General features: G+C 39.3%; 1 protein-coding gene across 7 annotated transcripts in view; it reads left to right on the top strand.

Moving 5' to 3' along the window:
- Positions 1 to 600: 600 nt before the first annotated feature.
- The window catches only part of LOC133215119 (nipped-B-like protein), a 170,960-nt gene continuing 148,008 nt past the window's right edge, over positions 601 to 23,552 (top strand). For all 7 annotated transcript variants that reach the window (XM_061358885.1, XM_061358888.1, XM_061358887.1 and 4 more), the window contains exon 1: positions 601 to 1,266. The gene's annotated coding sequence lies outside the window, so the exon portion shown is untranslated. The remainder of the gene's footprint in view (positions 1,267 to 23,552) is intronic.

Genomic DNA, 23,552 nt, shown 5'->3' with positions numbered 1-23,552 from the left:
CAATGAAGGACCGACCCTTCACCAGAACATCAGCATTTTCCCTTGTGCTCGTCCAAAAAATGTTTTTAAAAGTCACTCCAGTTCGACATGTGCAGATGGAAATCCCTCTCCCCGGCAAGGCTGTCAGTGTGGGGTGTTCCAGTTCCTGCGGCACGGCCTCTTCACACCCGCAGCGCCGGACGTAAGCGGTAACTCCAGAAAGCCTCCTAGGTCTGACACACCTCACCCGCCGGGCGAGGGGCACTGCAGCCTCCGTGCGCTCATTTTAAGCCTTGACGCGAGGCGGTATTTTTTAGTCCTCCTCCCCCCCCCCCATCCTTGCTGAAGATAAAAATAAAACCCCAAAAGTATGGTTTGTTTGTTTTTTTTTTTAACGGCCACTTCTTCACGCAGCCTCCCTCGCCGCGCAGGCCCGAGCGTTAACTCTGGTCTCGTTCCGCGCAGCAGGGTAAAAAAAACATAAAAAGAAACTGGTGAGGCAGGCTCAGGGGTGTGGAAGCGCAGCGGCGGCTCCGCCGTAGAAGCTTGCTGTGCTCGCCGTAAGGCGAGGCGGAAGGAGCAACTTCAGCTGCAGAGGCGCCGAGTAGCGCTGTGGCGGCGGCGGCGGAAGCGGCGTTGGTTGAGCGAGCAAGGGAGCGAGCGGGCGAGGAGGAGGCAGCGGAGGGAAGGGGGAGGCTGTTGGTGTTTGGCGCCGGTGGAGGGAGTCATTCCTGCAGCTGCACTTCCGGTCGGCATTTTGTTCTGAGAGGGAGCGAGAGAGACACACACAGGATCCTTCCCCCTCCTCCTCTTCCCCCTACTCCCCCGCCCGGTACCGGCTCACCGTGCCCAGGCTGACCCGTCCCCCGCCGTCCTGCAGCCGCTCACACAGAGGGAGTGGCGGCGGCGGCGGCCTCTTGGCAGCGCTGCGCCCTCCGGCCACCCCCCTGCTCCCCCGCGGCTCGGAGAGTGTCTCGGAACCGGTTCGGCGCGGCCCGGCCTGGCCTGGTCGTTGATGTTGTGAAGCAGGCGCAGGGGGAAGGGATTTGTCTTGGCCGCTCACCCCCCGGCTCTACATGTTTGCTGCACTGAGGAGGAGACGGAAGAGGAGCCAGCCCCCCTCCCGGCCCGGATTATTGTTGTTATATTATCTCCCCTCCTCCTCCTGCTCCGCGGCGGCGGCGGCGGCCCAGCGGCGGCGGCGGCGGCTCCTCTGAGGAGGGAGGGGGGTGGATTTCTTTCCCCCTCTCTTAGATTCTCGTTGGATTCAGACGCCGATTTGCTCAGGTAATCCCCCCTCCTTGTCTCCCCTTCCCCTCCCTGCCCTCTCCAACAGCGGGCCGGGCCTCCTAGCCCAGGCGGCCCACCACTGCCGGGAGCAGAGGGGATTAGCTGTTATCTGGGGTAGAGGGGAGTAAGTGGCAACCGGAGATGTTTTTTTCTCAGCCCCCTTTTCTGCTTGTTCGGGTTTGGCGGAGGAGATTGGTTCTTCCAGGGCTGCCGGGAGGCCCAGGCCCGGTGGAGAGCGCAGGCCCGGCGGCCAGCGCCTTTACTCCAGCTCGGGGATTAGAAAGGCGAAGCGGCTTCTCAGTGACAGGCCTCAACCCGGAGAGGGGCAGGAGGAGGAAACAATACAATTAGCCGCAAATGTGCACTTATCCTTTGCCATATTTACAACTTCACCTAGGGCGAGGAAGGAAGGTCCCAGCGCAGACAGCCCTCTGAAGTGGGGAAGGAGTAAGTGTTGAAATAGGGGAAGAGAAACAATGTAAATACCCAGGAACAAAAATACCATCTCTCTTGTCTTAATACTTTCTCTTCCTATCAGAACTGCGTTCTGAACATTCAGAAGTTCGAATGCATATGGATTTATAATGTGCAGAGGTTTAATTTCTAAATAATACAGAGATTGATTAGTGTGTTAATCGCTTAGTGTATTTTTAGCATAAAACTAGTGCTGGTGGTATGATTTGACACAACACGGACGCTTGCAGACCCAGGAAATAGAGATAGGCAAGCATTATGTATCAGGCACTCCACACAATCTCAGTGTCTATGTGCTGTATATGTTACAGGAATATGTGCTAAATTCAGAGGAAATACCATTTTATGCTTCTGGCAAACAGAAAATGGGAGAGGGATGGTATGTAAAGTGCTGGTTTTACGACGTTTGAGGGACCAAGGTGAAGATGACATCTTGCCCAAAGTACTTGAGAATTAAACGTTTAATTTAATTTGGTAAAAAGTGAGGAATGCTCAAAAAGTATCATCCTTTCTTGTCAGGCCATATCACTTTGAGATGCTGAGGTTGTTATTGGCTGTTTGTGTCCATGATGTTTGAATATGTAATTAGGTGTCATTTTAACAGGTCAAATGTGTTTTGTAAGTGACTGTTGGTTAAGTGCCAGGTCTTTATAAGTAAATGGCAGCTAATTTACAGTAAAGTAAATCTTGGACTTATGTGTGGTGGAGTTTGAGAGTGTTATTAAAAATTGAGGTGGATTTAAAACAGACACCGTGTGAACTAATAAAAATACTCCTACAGGAATTACATAATAAAGGGAAATTTCAAGATAACATTTTTTCATCTTTCATGTAGCAGAGAAATTTGTAAATTGCAAACAAGTATCAACATTACATAATTTCTGGGTTTTTTTAAGCATTTTTTTTAGTGGTTCAGGTAGATCTGTTATAGTAAGTAGTTAAGGTATATAATAGAGTAACTTTCTGGTGTCTTGTGTGTAGAATCGTGTAATAAAACTGTGCTATCATGTCCCTGAGTGCCCTGATACATGTTTAAAGGGTGAAGTTAATATAGCTGTCACGTAGAAGGCGTGTTTTTAATGCTGTAAATCCGTGTAGTAGCCAGTAGCGTGTCCGTGATTTGTATTGGTCAGGGAGCAGTTTGAATTTTAAAAAGCTTGAAGATCCTGCTGAGCCCCAATCCCGGCCTCCCTCCCTCCCACTAATCTCCCATTCCTGTCTTTGTGCTGCCTGGTCCTGTTAGACACTGTTTGCAACAGGGCCTCGGGCCTACGTGCGTGGAGAGGAACCATTAACACTTTGAAAAGGCAGCCTTTTATTTTTAAACTTCGTGAATTGCACAGGGAGCCACTAGTCGTCTCTGACTGTCCTTATCTCAGTGTGTAGCAGCAGAATTGCTATTTTGTTTCTGTCCGTGCATGCGTAGAGGCCGAGTGTAACTGCTCTATAGGAAAGAAAGGACTGTGCAGAAATAGTTGTAGTTGTTGGGTAGTTTTCATCATCAGGAAGCGACATTAGCTCCAGCGTTTGTTTCGGCGTGTAACAGCTTTCGTTGTAACAAAAATGGGTTTGTTAAGCTAACAGTAGTGACTTATTTTTCATTTCTAGAGGTTTGCTTTAAATGTAGCAGATAACAGCAGGAAATGAGCTACTGTAGTTATGTAGTTCCTGTCAAGTTTATCTTGCCAGGGTTGTGTTTACAGCTTTTTTTTGTTATTATTTTTAATCAACAAACATGTACTTTTCTGGTATGAAAAACAGGCTTGTTCATAGAGCGAAATTTAAGACTGCCTATTTGTGATTTGTAATGAGGTTTTTTTTTTTGTTTTGTTCTTCTAAGCCATATATGATTAATCCTAAATTACTTGCTTTGTCATGGTTTATGTAGTTGTAAATTTCTTTATCTCAGAAAAATATATTTAGCATTCAGAAATATTTAATGTGGAAATGTTTATAAAGGAGTTTATTTTTTTATTTAGATTGTATTTTTTAGCATGCTTGAGAGTGAGTGTTCGTGAAGCAGGACTATGTCACTTATATACTACTTTTTCTCCAACTTTAGGAGTTTATACTGGTCCACTGTTTACCACAACAGTTAGCTGCTGCAGTTTTTATTCATGTTATAGGAGCACAAAATTCATTATTCCACAAGATACTAGAGTAACTATTAGTTGTAGCAATTATTCTAACTGAAAGAAGAAAATACTTTCTTTGTATCTTTTATTTTGTATTTTTGAACACTTTGCACATTCTGAATTTCCTGAGTATAGGTTTTGTTTCTTTTTTCTTTTGCTTTTAACTTCTTAAACTTTTACCTGAAGTTATTCCAATAATTTGTATTTTTTTTTTCTCCTGATGCCTTTCGCTGTTTTTTAAAGCTGTTTTTATCCTTTTTTAAAAAATAAAGATGTAGGAACAGGCATAATAGTAAAATATTTTTTACATTTTAAGTGTTTGTATTTTGATTTAGGTGAAACAGGAATGGAGAAGCAAAATTATGTCACTAAACCCCTTTGCAGATCCCTATTCTGTATTAGTACAGGTAGTCCTGTGCAACCTTACTGCATTTTTGAGTCTCAGTGTACATTAATTTTCACATGACTGTTCTTGTGGAATCAAGGCAATAAATAGTAATTTCATTAGGATAGAACCATGGGGTTTTTTGTTGTTTGTGTAATGATTAAGGTAATGTAGCTTTAATCCTAAATGTTTCATGTATTTGTTCCTCTGTAACGTAAATAAACTATATTTTGGAGGCTACTAGATGAAAAATAGTCAAAATGTGAACGGATTTGAGCCAGAGATTAGTATAACAAACTTCTTACTGTAAAATGTGTTCAGTGGCAAGTGTGATACTTTTATGTGTGTACTGTATTGCAGAGTGTTAAGTCATATTGAATTTATATTAGCATTTTATAAATACTGCACAGGAAATGTAAAGTTAGTGGGTAATTGCTGTACAATTAGAAATAGAAAAAAATGTCTATTCTGAATATCAAGATCTGGGAAAGAAATAAAGTCTTCAAATTTAGAAAATGTATTCGAGGAAAGTGTGTAATAGTCATGAATGGATGCATGTAAATTCATGATGGACGTATACTTCATTGGAAAAATGAGTAGTGACAGCTTTAGAATTTGGTGTTTGATAGGTCTGATGTGGCTTATCCAGTGTTGGGGTAGCTATGTATTGTCACAAAATATATTACTAGGAATACCTAATATTTGGAAAAAAAAAGGCCATTTCAATGTGATCCAGGTTATTTTCAATCTTGCTTTTTATATGCCTCTGTTAGAAGCAGCACAGTTTAAGTTAGCATCTGATTTTGAATTGTCAGTAATGAACACTCAGTTGCACAGAGATACCTACAAAGAAATGCTTCAAGTAGCTGTGTATTATGCTAATAACCCTGTACAATAATGATCCTTTTTCATAATCAGAAAAGGAAGTCCTCTTGAAATGACAATTGTTAAAGGCATGTATTCTAAAAAACTTTATTAAATTAATCTATATTTGTGGTTTTATTTTCTTAGTATTACAAACATACTTCTTAGTAATTGATCTCGACCCCCAAAGTACATGCAAGTGAAGAGCTTTATATTGACATCTGCTGCACCTCAGGAGTGAGAAAATCGTGTTTGAGGAGATTGTGCAGGATCCGTGATTTGTGTCTCACTTCCTTTTCCCTCCTGTTCACTATGAAAAATCTTGCTAGCAGAAGGGAGGGGAAAAAGGATTTTGGCCCACCTGTATGCAGAAACTGAAAGGAATTCCAGTTAAATTGGGTGTGGTTGTTGATACTGTACTTGAAGGTAATTATGTGGTTTGCAAAAAACTTAAAGTATAAACATCGAAGAGTATATTTTATGTTAAGGTCAGAAAAAATTCTAGAAAGGTTCATTTTTATGGCCTTCAGTATTTGTATCAGTTTTAAGTGGTTTTCCAATCAGAAATCTCAGAATACTTCATATGGATAGATATTCTAACTTTTCAGATTATTGCTGTGGTTTGATTTGAAGCATTTTGTTTTTTGTAGCACTGTGTATGTGTAGGTACGCAATGCACTTTACAGGAACAGTGTCAAAACCCACTAGGCTGCAAAGAGAGTAAAATAAGGAAACAGCAGACTAAGATTACAGAACCAAACATAATCCAGTTCTCCATATGCTGCGCCTTTTAACTACATTATTGTATTCCACCATACCTTCAGAGCCTCAGTTTAATGTCTCATACAGTGCATGGGAAATGCCAGCTGGCTGGTACACTGTTATACAGCATACCAAATACATAGCCTAGTTCATGTATTTGTTTTCCTTTGTCATTCAGTGTGTAGTCTGCTGCCTTATTACATACAAGTCTTTCATGAAAGCTGAAGTTTTTTTATCTCTTAATATGTAGGAATTATCTTAACTATATGTGCTTTACAGACACTAGAGCACTTTTTTTGCACATCTGTAAAATATTTTAATTTTTACAGATGGAAGACAGAAACAAAATCAAAATAGTGAGTTTTAAAAGAGCTTAAAATCTGAAGTAATTTGACATGCCTTTTTCGTCTGATGTTTAAAGTTACTTTACAGCACTCAGTAAGTTCATAATGTTGTCTTCTTTGACTTTGTGATTGTGAATGCACTTCACTTCAACGTATCAGGCTCATTGTTTCTGATGCTGGATCCCTGAAAAGTATAGAATGGTTTTATTGATGGCCTTAAACATCTATTAAGTTTCAACTGTCTTGATCATGCCAGCAGTTGGAAAAGAATGGGTTTCCTGTCCTGAAAACTTAAAATCACCCTCCATATTGTGAAGAAGCCAAAATGTCTTTAAAGTTTATTGCAAAGAACAGAGACAGCTGTTAATAATCCAAATCCCGCAAGTAATTAAATGGCTTGCCTGCAGTATTGGAGACAGAGATTCAAAATGTTACTCTGTAAGCCTCCAGGGTTGCTAGTTCTTTCTGGGACATTGTTTATTGGCTGTTATGGAGAAAACTCCTCCTCTTACACTGATAGTTGTAGCAGTTAGGGAAACTGGTTAAGCGAAAACTTTTGCACCTAGTGGTCAGACCGTTTCATTGTGATGGTAGCCTGTTGTGCAGCTGCTGTAGGGCTCTGTTAGCAAGACAGGACTGTTCGGAGGTGTTCCTAGCTAGACCATTGCTTTTGTGGTATAGAAAAGTCTAGGTCCAAATGTCTAATCCGTGTTGGGCAGAAAAGTGTTTCTTATTCTCCCCATGTGGCTTTTTAAGTCATGATCTAGGCATGGCCCAGAGGCTGCAAGTATGTTATCATAAAATCACAGAATGGTTAAAGTTGGAAAGGTCCAGGGAAGTTGTGAATGCTTCATCCCTGGCAGTGTTCAAGGCTAGGTTGGAAGAGGCCTTGGGTAATATGGTTTAGAGCGAGGTGTCCCTGCCCATGGCAGGGGGGTTGGAACTTGATGATCTTAAGGTCCTTTCTAACCGTAACTATGCTATGATTCTATGATTCTATGATGTAGTTTCAACTGCCATGCCATGGGCAGGGATGCCTCACATTAGACCATGTCTTCCAAGGCTGTGTCCAACCTGGCCTTGAACACCTTCAGGGATGGAGCATTTGTCAGTTAATTTGAGCAACCTGTTACAGTGCCTCACCACCCTCCCAGTAAAGTAGTGCTCAGTCTTTCTTCTTCCCTTTTTTTTCCTTCTTTTTATCTTTACTTGTGAAAGTTTTCTGTGAAAATAAGGATTTTTTTTTTTTTTTTTTAAGAGTTGATTTTTATAAATGGCAGTTCCCAGCAAAAGATCTTAGATGGGAAACTGGTTTTAAGTAGATTTATTAACTGTGTTTTATTAAAATTCCTTAGTGAAAAAATGTAATGTCTGATGGAAGGTACCTTCTTTTACCTGGTAACAGTGATTTGTTTTGTGACATGTAGTGTGCCATATATGAGGCAGAGATCCTCTGAATAACAGGAAACAGTATATGATCATTTTATTAATTACTTTCATATTGCACAAGGCACTAAATTATAGGTGTAAGCAGCCAGAATTCTGGTATTTCTTAACAGTTTAGTGCTTGGTTTAATACTACTAAAACTTTATTTTTTAAATTTTTTGTTAATAAAATGTGATTAGGCAAACTCCTTGAATGTGAACATGTGTCTGTGATAGTGCAACCACTGTCTGAGCTAACAATCTCTTATCTGGGTTGACCAGGTACTCAGAAAGGAGGAGGTTATAAATAACTTGTCTCTGAAATCTTGTTTTCAATCTTAGGTTTTAGTAGAGGCTGCCCCCCTTTCTTGCATGTTATTTTCCATTCAGATGTTTTGCCCCCCTCTTATTTTCTTCAGAATTACGTGTGCCCAGAGTGCCAAAAGGTGTAGAATTGGCAGTGTATTCACCCACAGTGCTCCATGAAGGAGGAGCAAAGTGGCTCCCACTGACGTAAGCACGAAATCTATATGCTTGCTGGATATTGAGGATGGGGACAAAATTTAGAGAGCCCTCATCAAATACTACACACAATAGCTACCTTAGTGTCTGTAGAAAAAATAGTCTGGAACCTGCTTTCTGTAGGCAAAAACCTTGGAAAGTTTGATAAGATTCTGGTAAGGCCGTGGTGAGAGCTCATGGGGAATGCTGTGTGGAGGTCTGAAATCAGTCTGACTTTATTTATATTTTTTTTTTCCCCTGAAGGGAAAAATAAAAATCTGCCTGATAACTTGTTTATTAAATATTTAGTTAAAATTAAGGAAATAGGATTGCATTTTACTACACGCTTGCTAGGTTTTCCTTTTTAACCTTTTTTTTTTTTTTTTTTTTAGTAATGGGAAATGTATTTTCTTCTACTAGTATGCTCAGCGATCATTTGATCTTCCTGGAAGTGTCTCTAAAAACTCATGCTGAGGCATAACTGGTAACATAGAAAAACTTCAGTGTATCCTAATAAAATTTGGCAGTTGCAAGTATTTGAAACTTTTCTTAGCAGTTAGTAGTCAACTTCAAGAATACATGTTGCTTGCTTTTTGTAGGTAGGGCCAGTAGTGGCTCCTCTCAGTTTCCTGACAACATAACTATTTAAAGGCAGTGATATTACTTCTGACTTTGCTAAACTTCAGTCATTTAGGACAAAATCATTCACGGTGCATCACTGATTCTTTTAATAAAACTTGAAGCCAGAATAATTCACTGGTTCCTCAGGCTCATGCTAGAGAAAAAGAAAAATGTTTAAAAATGATTTCTGACCCTTTTCTCAAGTGATTGGAGCACTCCCATTCTTTGGGAAAATAATTTAAAATTTAAGAGTGAGGTGACTTTTTGCATTACGGATGTGCATTTTGTTGTCATTTGAAAACATGTTAAAAAATTGGACAAGTTTATGGTGTCTGAAAAATTGGGTGACTTCTCCGGTTGTAGGCATTAATGTTGAAAAAATTGGCATGCACAAGAGGACTTTTCTAATAAGCACACTTGTAAGCAGTGAGATGTGATACAGATTCTTAGTTTCCTGGTGTTCATTCCCCGATTATCCACAGTGCTGATTTGTTTGAATGTGGAGAAGACAAGAACTGAGGTTTCAGGTGTCTGGAAGGGTGTACACATGGAGGAGGTAGTGAACTGGAGCCAGACTTATACAGGCTGGGGAAGGAATCAAAGTTTGAAGGGCAGGTATTGGGAGGAGGATAGGAGCTTGGAGTTTTAGGGAAATAATGACTGAACTGTGAGGACTGAATGAAAGAGCTAATGAGGCAGATAAAACTGTTCTTAGTCAAGATAGCAGCACAGCTGTGAAACAGCCTTAGTGAGAAGCAAAGGCAGAAAGCTAGTTTGGAACTGAGTGTCAAGGGAAGCAGTTCGTGGATGGGAATGGGTGAGAAATATGTACTGAGAGACACCAGAGAAGGGAAGAACAAACTGGCTGAAAAGCCAGAAGTACAAACCAAGGATAGGCTGGGTGAAGAAGCATTGTTTTGCACACAGGACTTAATTGTTTATTTATTTAATTGTTTTAACTGAGGAAATCACATAGTGCAAAAAAAAAAAAAAAAAAGGCTCAGAAATGTGGAGTACTTCTTGCAAGAGCAAATGATAGAGAATTTTGTAATTCAGGTTACCTGTGTGGTCTGTGTTTGGCATCTTTGTGAATGCCTAGTGGTTGTCTTTAAGTCTGTCATGGCTTTTTGTTAAAGCAGCATGCCTATTTCTTTGACTTTGTGGAATGAATGCAGCTGGTTTTTGATTTGCTTTGTTTTGAAAAAAGAACTGGTTACATTAATGTCTCCTAGGATTCGCCTTAGATTCTGTTGGTTCTACCTTTGGGAAAGGGGTAGACTCTTTGAGATTGCTTCTAGTCCTATCTTTTATGATTATGTATTTTGATTTCTCTTCGGTGTTCACTGTATACTCCTTTGCCTTAATCATTTCACATCATTAAGCCCTACTCCAGAGACAGAATTCTTCATTTCGTCACAGGCTTTTCTGTGACATATATTGTAATATTGGAATGCTTCAAAAATACTTATTTTTAAAATGTTTTTGAGGAGAGTATGGTGGAAGTTGGGAACTGAGATGCTGAAGTTGGTTTTTATAATGCTGGAAATCTAACTGAAGCAGCTGTAGGACCTGAGTTCTAAGTTAACTTGATTTTTTTTGCATCATAATATGCGTGATAATATTAGAATCATAGAGTCATAGAATAGTTAGGGTTGGAAAGGGCCTTAAGATCATCTAGTTCCAACCCCCCTGCCATGGGCAGGAACACCTCCCACTAAACCATGTAACCCAAGGCTTTGTCCAACCTGGCCTTGAACACTGCCAGGGATGGAGCATTTGCAGCTTCCCCTGGGCAACCTATTCCAGTGCCTCACCACCCTTAAAGAACTTCTTCCATATATCCAATCCAAACTTCCCCTGTTTTAAGTTTTAACCTGTTACCCTTGTCCTGTCAGTACAGTCCCTAATGAAGAGTCCAGCTAATGCTAATCTCACTAGCATCCTTATAAACCCCCTTCAGTTACTGGAAGGTTGCTACAGATTTGCTAATTTTGGTTACAGATATAACTAATAAGGGATTCAGAGCATGCAGGAAAAAAGGAACACAGAAATATTTACTGTCAGTAATAGAAATACAGTGAGATTCCCAAGAGCAACAGTTTTGAGTTTCCTGCTATCTGATCTGCAGCCTCCTCCTCTTCATACTTCTCTTCCTTTTTTATCTGAAGAGTCACATATACAACAGACCTCTCAGCCTTATGGTTAGCCTCTGATTCATTTCCAGAGCAGATTCCTCCTGTGAGCTGAATGAAGATTGGGCTGGGGAGATGGGAAGGGAATGTTACACAATTATGTAATCCAAGGACTGTCACAATTGCTGAGGGCAGGGGGCATTTATTAACTTTGGATTGACTTTGCAAATGTGATCTTTCAGTCTGGGGGTGTGGGATTTCCTGGTGGAAGTCTAGAAAGCTTTGACTTGGTGTACAGAAAAGGTAACCTTTGCATATTTGATTTCAGCTTTTCTGTGTTGAGTGTACCTGAAGGGTTTTTTCAAGTCAGATCTTCAACATTTTTGGTAGTACAAATTTTAACATATGCAAATGCATTTAGTATAATATCTTTACTATTTAATATGCTTAATATTATTTAATACGCTTATACATTGCCTTGTAAATCAGGTGTCACAGTGCAGTAATTAAAATTTTCGTCTTGATTTCTGTATTATAAAAAGGAATTGGAATGGGATGAAAAAGGGACTTTGTTGCGTGTTACTTATGTTAACACTTCAACTCTTGATTGTCAATCAAAAGTTTGGGATTTGCCATTCATTGCCTAGGGAAGTTGTGAATTTGGAAGTTGTTGAATGCTCCTTCCCTGGCGGTGTTCAAGACCGGGTTGGACAGAGTGTTGGGTGACATGGTTTAGTGTGAGATGTCCCTGCCATGGCGGGGGAGTTGGAACTAGATGATCTTAAGGTCCTTTCCAACCCTAACTCTTCTATGATTCTGTGATTCTATGAGATGTATGAGCATGCAAAATGGAACTACACACATGCAAAAGGGATCCATAGTGCTAGTCAGTAGGAAACATTGGACAGATATTTACCTCCTGAAAGACAGTTTAAATAAGTTTGATTTATAGTCATCTCTCTTCCAGGCTTTTTTCCTGTTGTAAATTTCTTTGCACTGTGATGTATTATTTCTACAAGAAGTGAAGTGAATGCTTGCTGCCCCATAAAATCTTAGAGCCAGTTGAAGATGCTGATAGGTAGTGACAAACATATGTGCAAATCTCCTGCTACTGAAGAATATTTTAGAATCTGTGTTTCTGATGCCCTGACCAAAGTGCTCTTCCTCTGTCCTGCAGAGATTTTGAGTGAAGGGTTGGAAGCAGTGGCTTTTACACAGTGTGAAGTAACCAGTTTGCATGTTATGCATGTTCAAAACGTGTATGGTTGGACTTTCCTACTCTGGATGTCTTTCACAGGCTTAGATGTGAAAAGGGTGTTGAGCTGGTTAGTTCTGCAAAAATGGTGGCAGTTCTGGTATACACTGAAGAAAAGCTGTAGGTAAACTTGCCTGGTGATAATTTAGGTGACCAGTGGCTTAGAGAGATGTAGGAATGCAGTGTGCACTCTAAGGTCACTTATATATTATAAAAGATTACAGTAACGGCTTTGCATATTTACTCACTGGAGTAATTCCTTCTGGTTCTGTCTAGCACGATGTAAAGTTTAATCATGTTATTTACAGAAATAGATCGTTTATTTTTACTGTGGAAAATGTTAAAATGTTTGAGGAATTGCAATAAAAATGGTACGATTTAAAACCTGTTTTGTCCGCAGTTCTCTAAATATCAGTACATGAATAAGCCATCATAATACTGAAAGGTAAACATACTCAGTTTTCACATCACACTGTAATCTTAGCCTGCAACCTGGAGAAAGAATAATGAAAGCTATTTACTTAGTGCCATGTTAAATGATTATATTCAATTAGTAGACTTCAGAATAGGAATTATCTCTTTTTTTCTGTAAATGTTTGTGTTTATTCCTAACAAATGCTTTTTCTAGTTTCAAAGAAGACATAATGTCATGGGATTGTACAAGTTCTTAATCACATGTTGATAATTAGCCAAGGGAGTCCAGTTCTGTAGATGGACTTCTGAGGATTCAACGTAACTTGTTAGGTCGTGATAATTTGATGTTATTGAATGCTCAGCTACAGTGAATGTTCAGTTGAGTATATGTAGCCTGTGGCAATTACGTGTAACTTGTTTTAATTTAACCCTGTTTCATCGCTGGCTAAGGAAGGTTGAATTAGTTTGCATTTTTCATGGGCTAAGTGTGTACGCATAATTATTGAAAGTCAGCTGATGTACAGTAACTTGAGAGACTGGGCTAATGAACTTGCCCTAATGTGGCTGACACTCCATGTAACCCTGTGTGAACTTTGGGAGAAGACAGCTTTTGTCTGAAACAAAGCTGTTGAAGGACTCCCAGCTACACCTATAGGTGTGAATTTGCACAAGTGTTTTGGGAAGGATCGTAAAAATGGGTGAAATATCTCCTTGTAAAATAGACTCACTTTGGAATCCTGTCAGAAGATTCCAGAAAGGTTGTTGTAGATACAAGCAGATAACTGTTTAAAAAAGAATGGAAAAACTTACATTCTTATGCGGTTTTGTAATGAAAACTAAGAAAATTTAGAAGATAAATGTACCTCAGATTCAAAGGTGACCCTATAGAAATAGCAGTAGTTACCAAACACATTACATTTTGCTGTACAGAACTTAGAGTTTTTATTAGTACAATAACATTTACTTTGACAGAAATAATTTAGTTTCTTGTGCATGATTATGATGAATAAATATTCTGTAAATTAAATTACATACAAGCTCATTAATAGGGTTGTGTGTCAGATAATTAAAGTTATACTTTTATGAATGGATAGACTTCAGTGGGTTTACACAGGTATAATTACTTGAAAGTGTTAGATATCAACCTACTTGCTTCCTGAAAGAAGTTAGAATTTCAAGTGGACTTCATATATCTTAGTCCCTAAATATTAGGGTATGCAAATACAGTAAAATATTTATTCACTGAACTTGATTATTATAGTAGTAAGTAGCCTTGGTGCACACAAGACTATTTAAATAAGTATTTTTGTTTTTTTCTTTAATATGTAATATTTTTGTAGATTAGATTTACCCCATTGAGATTAACAGTGGCTTTAATGGTTCTGTTGTAGTTACTTTGTATAATTCTGTGGTTAATTTGGGTTTTGTCATAATCATAGAGTGGTTAGGGTTGAAAAGGACCTCAAGATCATCTAGTTCCAACACCCTGCCATGAGCAGGGATGCGCTAGACCTTGTTGTCCAAGGCTCTGTCTAACCTGGCCTTGAAGCCTGCCAAGTATGTAGCATTCACAGCTTCCTTGGGCAACCTGTTCCAGTGCCTCAGCGCCTTCACATTAAATAATTTCTTCTATATATCTAACCTGATCTTTTCCTGTTCAGTTTAAATCCCTTCCTCCTTGTCTTATTGCTACAGTCCCTAATGAAAGACCCTCTCCAGCATTCTTGTTAGGCCCCCTTCAGACACTGGAAGGCTGCTGTGAGGTCTCCAAGCAGCTTCTATTCTCTAGGATGAACAGCCCCAACTTTCTCAGCCTGTCTTAAAATGGGAAGTGCTTCAGTCCCGTTATCATCCTTGTGGCCCTCCTCTGGAGTTTCTCCAAGAGCTCCATGTCCTTCTTATTTTGAGGATCATTGTTAAGCACTTTGTAAGTCTTTGTAAGTTAAATATGTTTGTTTCTGGGGGGATGGAGGGCAGATGGGTAGCCTGTGGCCTGCAGTGCTTCTTGCTAAGATGTGGTGGTAAGCTCGCACTTGCTGTGATTTCTTTGCCATAGCTTTCTGAACTCTAAGCACAGTGCAATAAATTCAACACTCGTGTAGCTTACTGACATATTCATTAGCAGTATGCTAATGTACATATTAATTAGCTTGAGAACTTGAAAGATTTTTTTATAATTACTTGTGTAAAAGGCTTATAATTGGGTAGTAACTCAGATTCGTGTCCATTGAGAAGCAGAGAGTAATGTTTGAAAATTTTCCATAAAATTTTTTGGAAATAAGAAATATCTACTCGACAGGCAGTGTCCTAGAAGACCTAGAAAAGGATGTTTGCTGTGAGTAAACATTAGGGATAATTAGCAGTGGGGGGAGTTCCTTGTAATAGAAATCTAGAAAACACAAATATGAAGGAATATTGGATTATGGGAGACAGCATTTTAGTACAGAATACTACTGTCAGTGTACATTTTTGTCTCGACATAAATATTATCGTGTGCAAAAGCATGCAGATAATAATGTCAAACATGTGGCCTGGGAAGGGCACTTGTGGTTCTGCTAGCTCTAATTTATAGTCTGCCGTGGCAACTGTTACAGAGTAAAGAGGATTATGAATTGAGATGTGTTCCTGGATCATATCCCGTAACTTGAATGTGAAGAGTTTATTTGGGGTTTCTTTTGAGGTAAACAGCCAGTTGACACAGGAACAATTTTTATTGCTGCTTAGCTGCTATCCTTTTAGTTCTGTGTTTTATGACAGAGGTTGGTGGATGGTGGTAAGTTAGAAATTATGCTACTGGAAAACAGGACAAACTCAGTAGCTTGACAGCCTGAATGAATAGCTAGCAAAGGGCACTGTTCCTATCTGTATAAGTACCTGCGCATCCAATGTAAAAAGACTGAGACCTAGCTATTCCTTATTGCTGCTGTAGTGTATATGTCAGTATTGATGCATGTTTAAGGTAGTTAAGGTCTGATCCATTTCAGCTGCTTCTGTTTCTGTTCAAATGTCGTGTGAATGGAACTAGAGTGCTATAGTGCTTCATTTTAATGATTTTGTATTGACAGAATATTCCCATAAAGATGTCTCTTTTGCTAAAGTAATTTCCAGTTCTGGGGAAAAAACAAATTAATTCTATTTATTCTGTGAAAGCAGAGCTGCAGAGAAATCGGAATATTCTCCAAAATGAGCGTGTGCCTTGTGAAATAAGGTTTCACACTAGAAAGATTGAGCTACCTCTCTAAAAAGTGGGTGGTATAACCTGCATCAAATGAAGACTGCAAAGTTCAGTTGTAGTTTTGCCTCAAAGGTACTGCCATACGAATATATGTTTATAGCAGTGCTGTGGTTTACATCTTACTTTGCACATACTCATTTTCATTCATCAGTGAATTATGGTAGACAAACAGCTATAAATGTATTTTTCTTCGAACAGAGTAACCTGAAATAAATAGTACACTTAGTTTAGTTTATTTATTGTTTAGTTTTTAAGTAATTCAAAGATGCAGTGATGATAATTCAATTTCATTGGGGGTTTCATGTTTTTTTTCAACATTGATAGAACTCTTTGTGATACCTCAAGTGTAACTTGCCTGCATTTTAAAATCATTCCCTTGCTAAGAAAAAGGAATGTTTTGTTGCAAATTGTTGCAGTTCAACAGCTTATGAAAATAAAGTGGTCATCCTGCAACTGTATGAATTCTATTAAAAATTTGAGCATGACTGAGTAATCTAGCTTTCAGTTCAGTTATTAATTTCATTTATCTGCATGGTCAATTGTGTTCGTGTTCCTGTAGTATATGGGCCACGGTTCTCCTTTGCTTAGCTACAGCCGGGTGCTGTCTGAATTCAGTAATAGAAAGCTTTTTATTAAAGCCTCAGAGAAATTCAGGGCTATAATTGGCCACAGTAGTGAGTTTTAGATCCTTAAGAAAAAGATGGTCATCATTTGAAGTGAAGTGCCTGGAGAATAAAGTACACAGAAGATAAGCAGAACATCTGTGGATTGGTTACAGGCAGGGATGTAACGATTCAGTGTGGATTCTGTTGGCATGCTCCTATGGGGACTAATTTTACCTTCATGAGGTGGTTCTTGGTCTTTCTCCATATGTTCATAACATAGTCAATATGGCAGTTCAGTCAGTAACAGAACTGAGTCCCAGGCCTAAGACATGCTTCTCTCTTATTTTAATGTATCAATTTAGAGTTTAGAGATGTATTTATAAGATGCATGTGGATTTTTCTTTAATCCCTGAAGTGCTATCTGCAGATTATAGAAATGCAGTTCACAAATGGGAAAATATAATATTTGCTGGTTTAGTCATTAAGTGATGACAAGCTTTCTCATATTGGAAGGGTGTGGCTTACATATATAAATAATGAGAAAAGACTTGTCTTACATTAATAAATAAGAAGCAATAGGAGTGCGTTTATCCTGTCTGAGACTACACCAGTCACTTGTTTGAGGAAGCAATTTTAAGAGCACTTTTTTATTTTACTATTTAGGGTTTTTTGCCATGTTTTTTGTCAACCTCATTATATTCTTGCTTTTGTAAATGAGAGCTTGTATATCTGACATAATTAGAGTATACGTTCTGGAAAGACTGTGCAACTGCTTCAGAAAGTGAAGTTGGAAACAGGCTTAACTAAACCAAGCCAAGCTACTTGTACACTGAAACATAGATTTCTGCATGTCTTTGATGTTACTTTAAAAGTGTAATCCTTTTTTGTTACTAAAGGCTTGCTCATCTCTTCCCTCTTCCCGCCTGTCCCCCAGTTTTGAAATTTGCTGTTTACTCTCATTGAAGAGAATTGAAGAAGCCGTATAATGAAAGACTGCTCTGGAGGTTGGGGGGAAAATAGAAATATTTCTCATCCTGTTTTATTTCAGAGCATTAACAGAAGGGGTTGGTTGGGTTGACCATGGATGAAGCTGTACGTCTTTCTCCGATTTGTGTGTTACGACAGATTAGCAAATGAGAGCTTGGCAAGCATGTGATATGAACAAGAGGGAAAGGCTTTTGTACCTTTGTCACCTTGCAAAATATGAATAGAATGATCTTGGTTTGGGTGAGTTGAGTAGGTTTGTGGGAGAAAACTTGATTTCTGGGTGTGTTCTGAGAGGGCATGTTTGTTGATTTGCAATAATGTCATCATTTTGTTTTACAGTATTGCAGTGCTTGATTAGCCGTAATTTTATAAATTATTTAGGAATTCTGGTTTTCAAAGTATGTAGCTAAAATAGATCCTGAGAAATGTTTTGGTTGATTGGAAGATGCTAACAACTTACAGATTTCAGTATAACAGAACAGGTAACTCTGCATAGATACCCCCCCCCGCCAGCACACTTCCTTGGCTTTTGGGGAGATACAGATTAGCATATATGAAGATGTTGCCTGGTTTGCTTATTTGTATTTAGTTTTTGTGATAAGGTGAAGTCAACTGAACTTCCTCTCTCTGTGTCATGTTGTACAGTTTTTGATGACACTGTACTCCGAAGTGAAATGGAAACAATGTATGGCATCTCTGATCAAATTCTGGAAAAATGTCAGTAAATATACTTACATAAAAATTTGAAAACAACATAGTGGTGGTGGGGGGGGATGATAAAATCAAAATGTACTAGACGTGCAATTAGAATGTAACTGAAGTGTTTTATTTTAGAAATACTGTGATGGTGTGAAGCTGAAATACCTCAGTTCTGTTAAAGTGTATTTAAATGGAAGCCTTTTCTAAAGTATTCCCACTTTGACAAATGACAGTGTTGAGTGCAACAGTTTAAACTAAAACATTCTCAGTTTAGTGGACAGCTGACTGGGAGAGAGGATCTGCATAAATGCTTTCTCCCTAGCCATCAGTGGTGACGGAAGTGGGTTTTTCACCAGTGTCTCTCCCCTGTTCTTTATAGGGGTATTATGTACGTCCGTGAAATCTGAATAATGTTCTTCTGACTATCAAATAACTTCTCTTTCTGTACATTCATAAGGTAGTAGCTGTAAGATCTCTTCCAGTTCTTGCATGTGTTTCTTGTTTGCTTGTTATTTCTAGATCACAAGCCACTTCTGAGAGCTTTGGACAGTTTTTATCTCATGGATTATTTTAAATTTCTCTAAACAGGCAGGTTTACCAAGAGGCTACTGAAGATGGCTAGGACTTTCAAAGGTGGTTCAGTTGTTTGGTGCTAATATGGATATTTTTTTTTATATTCCTTTAGCAAACAAAACATTTTTGTTTACCAGACGTGAATTTAGAAAATAGTAAGACACAGAGAGTTAAGGTGCCTGTAGTTTAGTTTTCCACCTTTCATCCATAGCCCTGTCTACTGTGGTTTTTTTTTTTTTTTGTAAGGTTCATGTTGCAGGACAGTTGTTACATGGTTGTACAGCTTCTCATCTTCAAGATGACTACATCTAAGTTTCCTTAAGCTTAAAGAAAAGTACTGTATATGCAGTAGGCCAGCTAGAGAAATTATGGTAGTCAGTGAAGGGTAACTTTATAGCTGGATTTTCTAATTTCTTGTACTATAAAATTGTAAGTTTAGTTATAAAAGTTTGACAGTATAGTACTTAGGCTGCATAAAGTCTATTAATACAAGCTTTTGTGGATAATGTAAAATTAGTCTTTTCAGAGTATGGGAGTTTATTAGGAGTGACCATGCTTAGCACACCCTATGCTAAATTAATTGAATTGTTACTCTGTTTAGTCAGTTTGTTTACTTGAAAAATAATACTTTCCCCACAATAGGTAGAGCAAGAGTTTTGAAAGTTAATAAGATTAAACTAGTTTGTTAAAGTAGTTTATTCAGTACTGTTGAATTACAGGGTTTAGTTGATAGTTGATATACAGGGCCGTGACCTTCTGACTCTCTACAACTGGAAAAGTAAGGAGAAATACTTTTATTCAAAATTGATTAATAAAACCTCTCTAATAAAATTCTATTAACTTTTTGTGGTAAGAATCCTCCTTAAAATTGCAGTTTAATTTACATCTGTGAAAAGTACAGTCTTTGAAAACCAGATTAAGAATCTGTGATAGTGGTGTTGCATGCAATCAGTACACACTGACTGAAGAGTCCAGTCTGGATTGTGTATTTCCCCTTCCCTTGTTCTGTGTTTGAGGTGGGTTTGTGTGTGTTTGTTTTAAATTATGTTATGAAACAGATTGTCACATGCCAGAGTTTAACTAAGAAAAACACTAATGTATAATATTCTAGTTTTGCAGTGTTTCTTCTCTTAAACCTCCTTTTGATATTGTTCATCCAGCCACAGCTGTAACTACAGCTTTAATTCTCCTAAACTAAAATAGTTGTTAATTTAGACTCTGTTACTGGGCAAGTGTTAGTGGCCAGAAATTTTTATTGATAGCATTAATTCTTTGTGTGTTATCTGAATGTGTGTCTATATATAATACAAAGAAAACGGACATGTATACTTTGAAAGACAATTTGAGTACCAGGCAGAAAACCCCCCCTCAAACCAACAAACCCAACCAAGAATACAAGCAGTAAATTGTGACCTCTAATGAAAGGAGTCCTTCTGGTTCCTAAAAAACAGCCTTTCAGAACATTTGATTATTTCAGTGTGATGTCAGTTGCCTTTCGGTCTCTTTCTGAAACTATGGAAGATCTATCTCCTTGTGTTGGAAATGACCTTCCCTGTGCATCCTCCCCACTATTGCCCGTCCCTCTCCTAAGAATTGGTTTGTCCACTTGAAAACATTAAACTACTGAGATAGGCAGCACAAGATCAGACCTTAACGACATTACTCTTCTCTGTACTTCAGCTTACCTGTGTACTATAATTTATTTCTTTACTTGGGAAAGTGATGGAACACCTTATCCTTGGTGCCATCTTAAGGCATATCAAGGATAAGAGGGCTATGAGGGGCAGTCAACATGGCTTCACCAAGGGGAAGTCATGCTTGACCAATCTCATAGCCTTTTATGAGGAAATAACACGGTGGATGGATGATGGCAGAGCAGTGGATGTGGTCTACCTTGACTTCAGCAAAGCGTTTGACACAGTCTCCCACAGCATCCTCACAGCTAAATTAAGGAAGTGTGCTCTGGATGATCAGGTAGTGAGGTGGACTGCGAACTGGCTGAAGGAGAGAAGCCAGAGAGTTGTAGTCTATGGGGCGGAGTCTAGTTGAAGGCCTGTATCTAGTGGAGTGCCTCAAGGGTCAGTACTGGGACCAGTATTATTTAATATATTCATCAATGATTTAGATGAGGGAATTGAGTGTACTATCAGCAAGTTTGCTGATGACACTAAGCTGGGAGGGGTGGCCGACACGCCAGAAGGCTGTGCTGCCATCCAGCGAGACCTGGACAGGCTGGAGAGTTGGGTGGGGAATAACTTGATGAAATATAACAAGGGAAAGTGTAGAGTCCTGCATCTGGGCAGGAACAACCCCAGGTTCCAGTATAGGTTGGGGAACGACCTGTTAGAGAGCAGTGTAGGGGAGAGGGACCTGGGGGTCCTGGTGGACGACAGGGTGACCATGAGCCAACACTGTGCCCTTGTGGCCAAGAAGGCCAATGGCATCCTGGGGTGTATTAGAAGGGGGGTGGTTAGTAGGTCGAGAGAGGTCCTCCTTCCCCTCTACTCTGCCCTGGTGAGACCTCATCTGGAATATTGTGTCCAGTTCTGGGCCCCTCAGTTTAAAAAGGACAGGGACCTGCTGGAGAGAGTCCAGCGCAGGGCAACTAAGATGATTAAGGGAGTGGAGCATCTCCCTTATGAGGAAAGACTGAGGGAGCTGGGTCTCTATAGTTTGGAGAAGAGGAGATTGAGGGGTGACCTTATTAGTGTATATAAATATATAAAGGGGGAGTGTCATGAGGATGGAGCCAGGCTCTTCTCAGTGGCAAACAATGATAGGACAAGGGGCAATGGGTACAAACTGGAACACAAGAGGTTCCACTTAAACTTGAGAAGAAACTTCTTCTCAGTGAGGGTGACAGAACACTGGAACAGGCTGCCCAGGGAGGTTGTGGAGTCTCCTTCTCTGGAGACATTGAAAACCCGCCTGGACACGTTCCTGTGTAACCTTATCTAGGTGTTCCTGCTCCGGCAGGGGGATTGGACTAGATGATCTTTTGAGGTCCCTTCCAATCTCTAACATACTGTGATACTGTGATACTTAGCTTCAAGAGCAAGTGGGTAAAACGTGGTAAGATGGTCTAGGTGGTATTATTATAAAAGGAAAAAATCCAAAGCTTCGCAACTTTTAAAGTTTCTAGCACCTTATCAGCAGAGATCATTTCTGCACCCTTTGTCTAGTCAGGTATCATAGACAGGTTGTGCCTTATGGCTCTTGAAATTGGGTGATTGGTATTAAATTGTTAAGAAATATTTTTTCCACCCGCTGCTTGAGAGGTCTTGGTTGCATTGTGGCAGAAATCGTGACAATTAGGTAGCAAGTTTCTTTTTTAAAGTTAACCACTTGAATTGCAGTACCTTATTCTGGAGAAATGTACATTTTTAAACAATGCGTTCTTGCAGTCTCTTGGTTAATCTTTGCCTTAACCATGTGTTTTGAATTTGACTTTGGACTTGCTATTCACTTAGTAGATCTTACCAAACTCCTACGTAAGGTTATATGTTAGACAAGTTATACCTTGATTTCCAAAACAGTTTGTGATGCTTGACTGAGGAAGTCTTAAAGATTCTCTCACCTTGACTAATTTACACTTGCTTAGAATTTCTCAGAAGCACCAGGTGCTAGAACCTGCAGTCCAAAACTGGTAAAAGTGAGAGAAATCTTTCTTAGCTGACTTCAGCAATGAAATTGCTTATCAGATGGCTTAAAATCACAGACAAGTTTTATAAATTTAAACTGGGGACAAAATAATCAGTTAAAACCTTTTGAATAAAGAGGGTGTTTCCCCCACCTACATGGGATCTGTTCTTAACTGAACTCTCTTTCTAGTGGAGCTGTGTCTGATTGTGAATAGTATAAAAACTGACATGGCCTATGATTCTTAGTGTTCAGGAAAGAAAAATGAGTAGAGACTAATACTGCAGCTGAAAATGTCATAGTGTTAAAACTTTGAAGTGTGTTCACTAACTGCAAAGTACTAGAAGCAGTTTTTAAGACAGCATTCTCCCAAGCCATTTTTCCTGCTTCTCCGATTTCTATCGTCTTTTTTTTTTTTTTTAAAATCATTATCAAGTTTACTCCTGCAGAGATCTTCAGGTGACCAAGGAATTGCAGAAACCATTCTTTTTCACAGGTATTGAAAAACTTCCAGTGACCTAAGCAAGTTTCTACAGGTCAGTAATGCCTCAGCAGCTTCCATCCCATACAGGAGGCTGAAAGTGATGAAATACCAGTGGTACACAGGTGGTTGCGTTTTTTTTACATGACTTCTCTTTTCCCTGTGTTGTGTCTTCTTACCAGTACAACAGAAATGCCATGAATGCCTGTATTAGCAAAAAGATTAGTACTTGCATCAAAGTGGGGCCAGCTATTTCCTTTAGCTTTCCTTTCCACTCTATTCAGTGGACAGCTTCACCTCCAACTCCAAATTTTTTTTGTGTTTTCATGTTGCAACTTTCAGATTGCACATAGTGTCAAAATTACCGCTTTGTAATCAAGGGAAAGAAAAGCAAAAAACCCCAAACCGTATCAGAAGTTACAGACTTTGAAAGTGCTTGTTCTCGTCCGTTTGATTGTGTTTAATTTAGTGATGTTAATTTCAGAAAATGTGGAGAGAGAAGTATAAGGGTAATGTCATTGTACAAGCCTTATTCCTTGTTCACAGAATTCAAGCATAAGACTTTTTTGCTAAAGGCTAGAAATAACTACTTGCAGTTTAATGGGCAAGTGTCTCTCCCACCATGTCTTATATTACGCATCTTTGTGTACCAACTTCTAAAACTCAGACATCTCTTTTCCCCTCGACAGGCCAGTGTACAAGTCTGCAGGACCCATAGATTTTCCTAAGAAATATTGCTACTTGAGTGCAGG

Source organism: Neopsephotus bourkii, unplaced genomic scaffold, assembly GCF_033783945.1.
Source record: "Neopsephotus bourkii isolate Nb327-2 ecotype Australia unplaced genomic scaffold, CSIRO-AGI_Nbou_v1 NB_952, whole genome shotgun sequence".
NCBI lineage: Eukaryota > Metazoa > Chordata > Aves > Psittaciformes > Psittacidae > Neopsephotus > Neopsephotus bourkii.
This window is presented reverse-complemented; position numbering and strand designations above follow the sequence as displayed.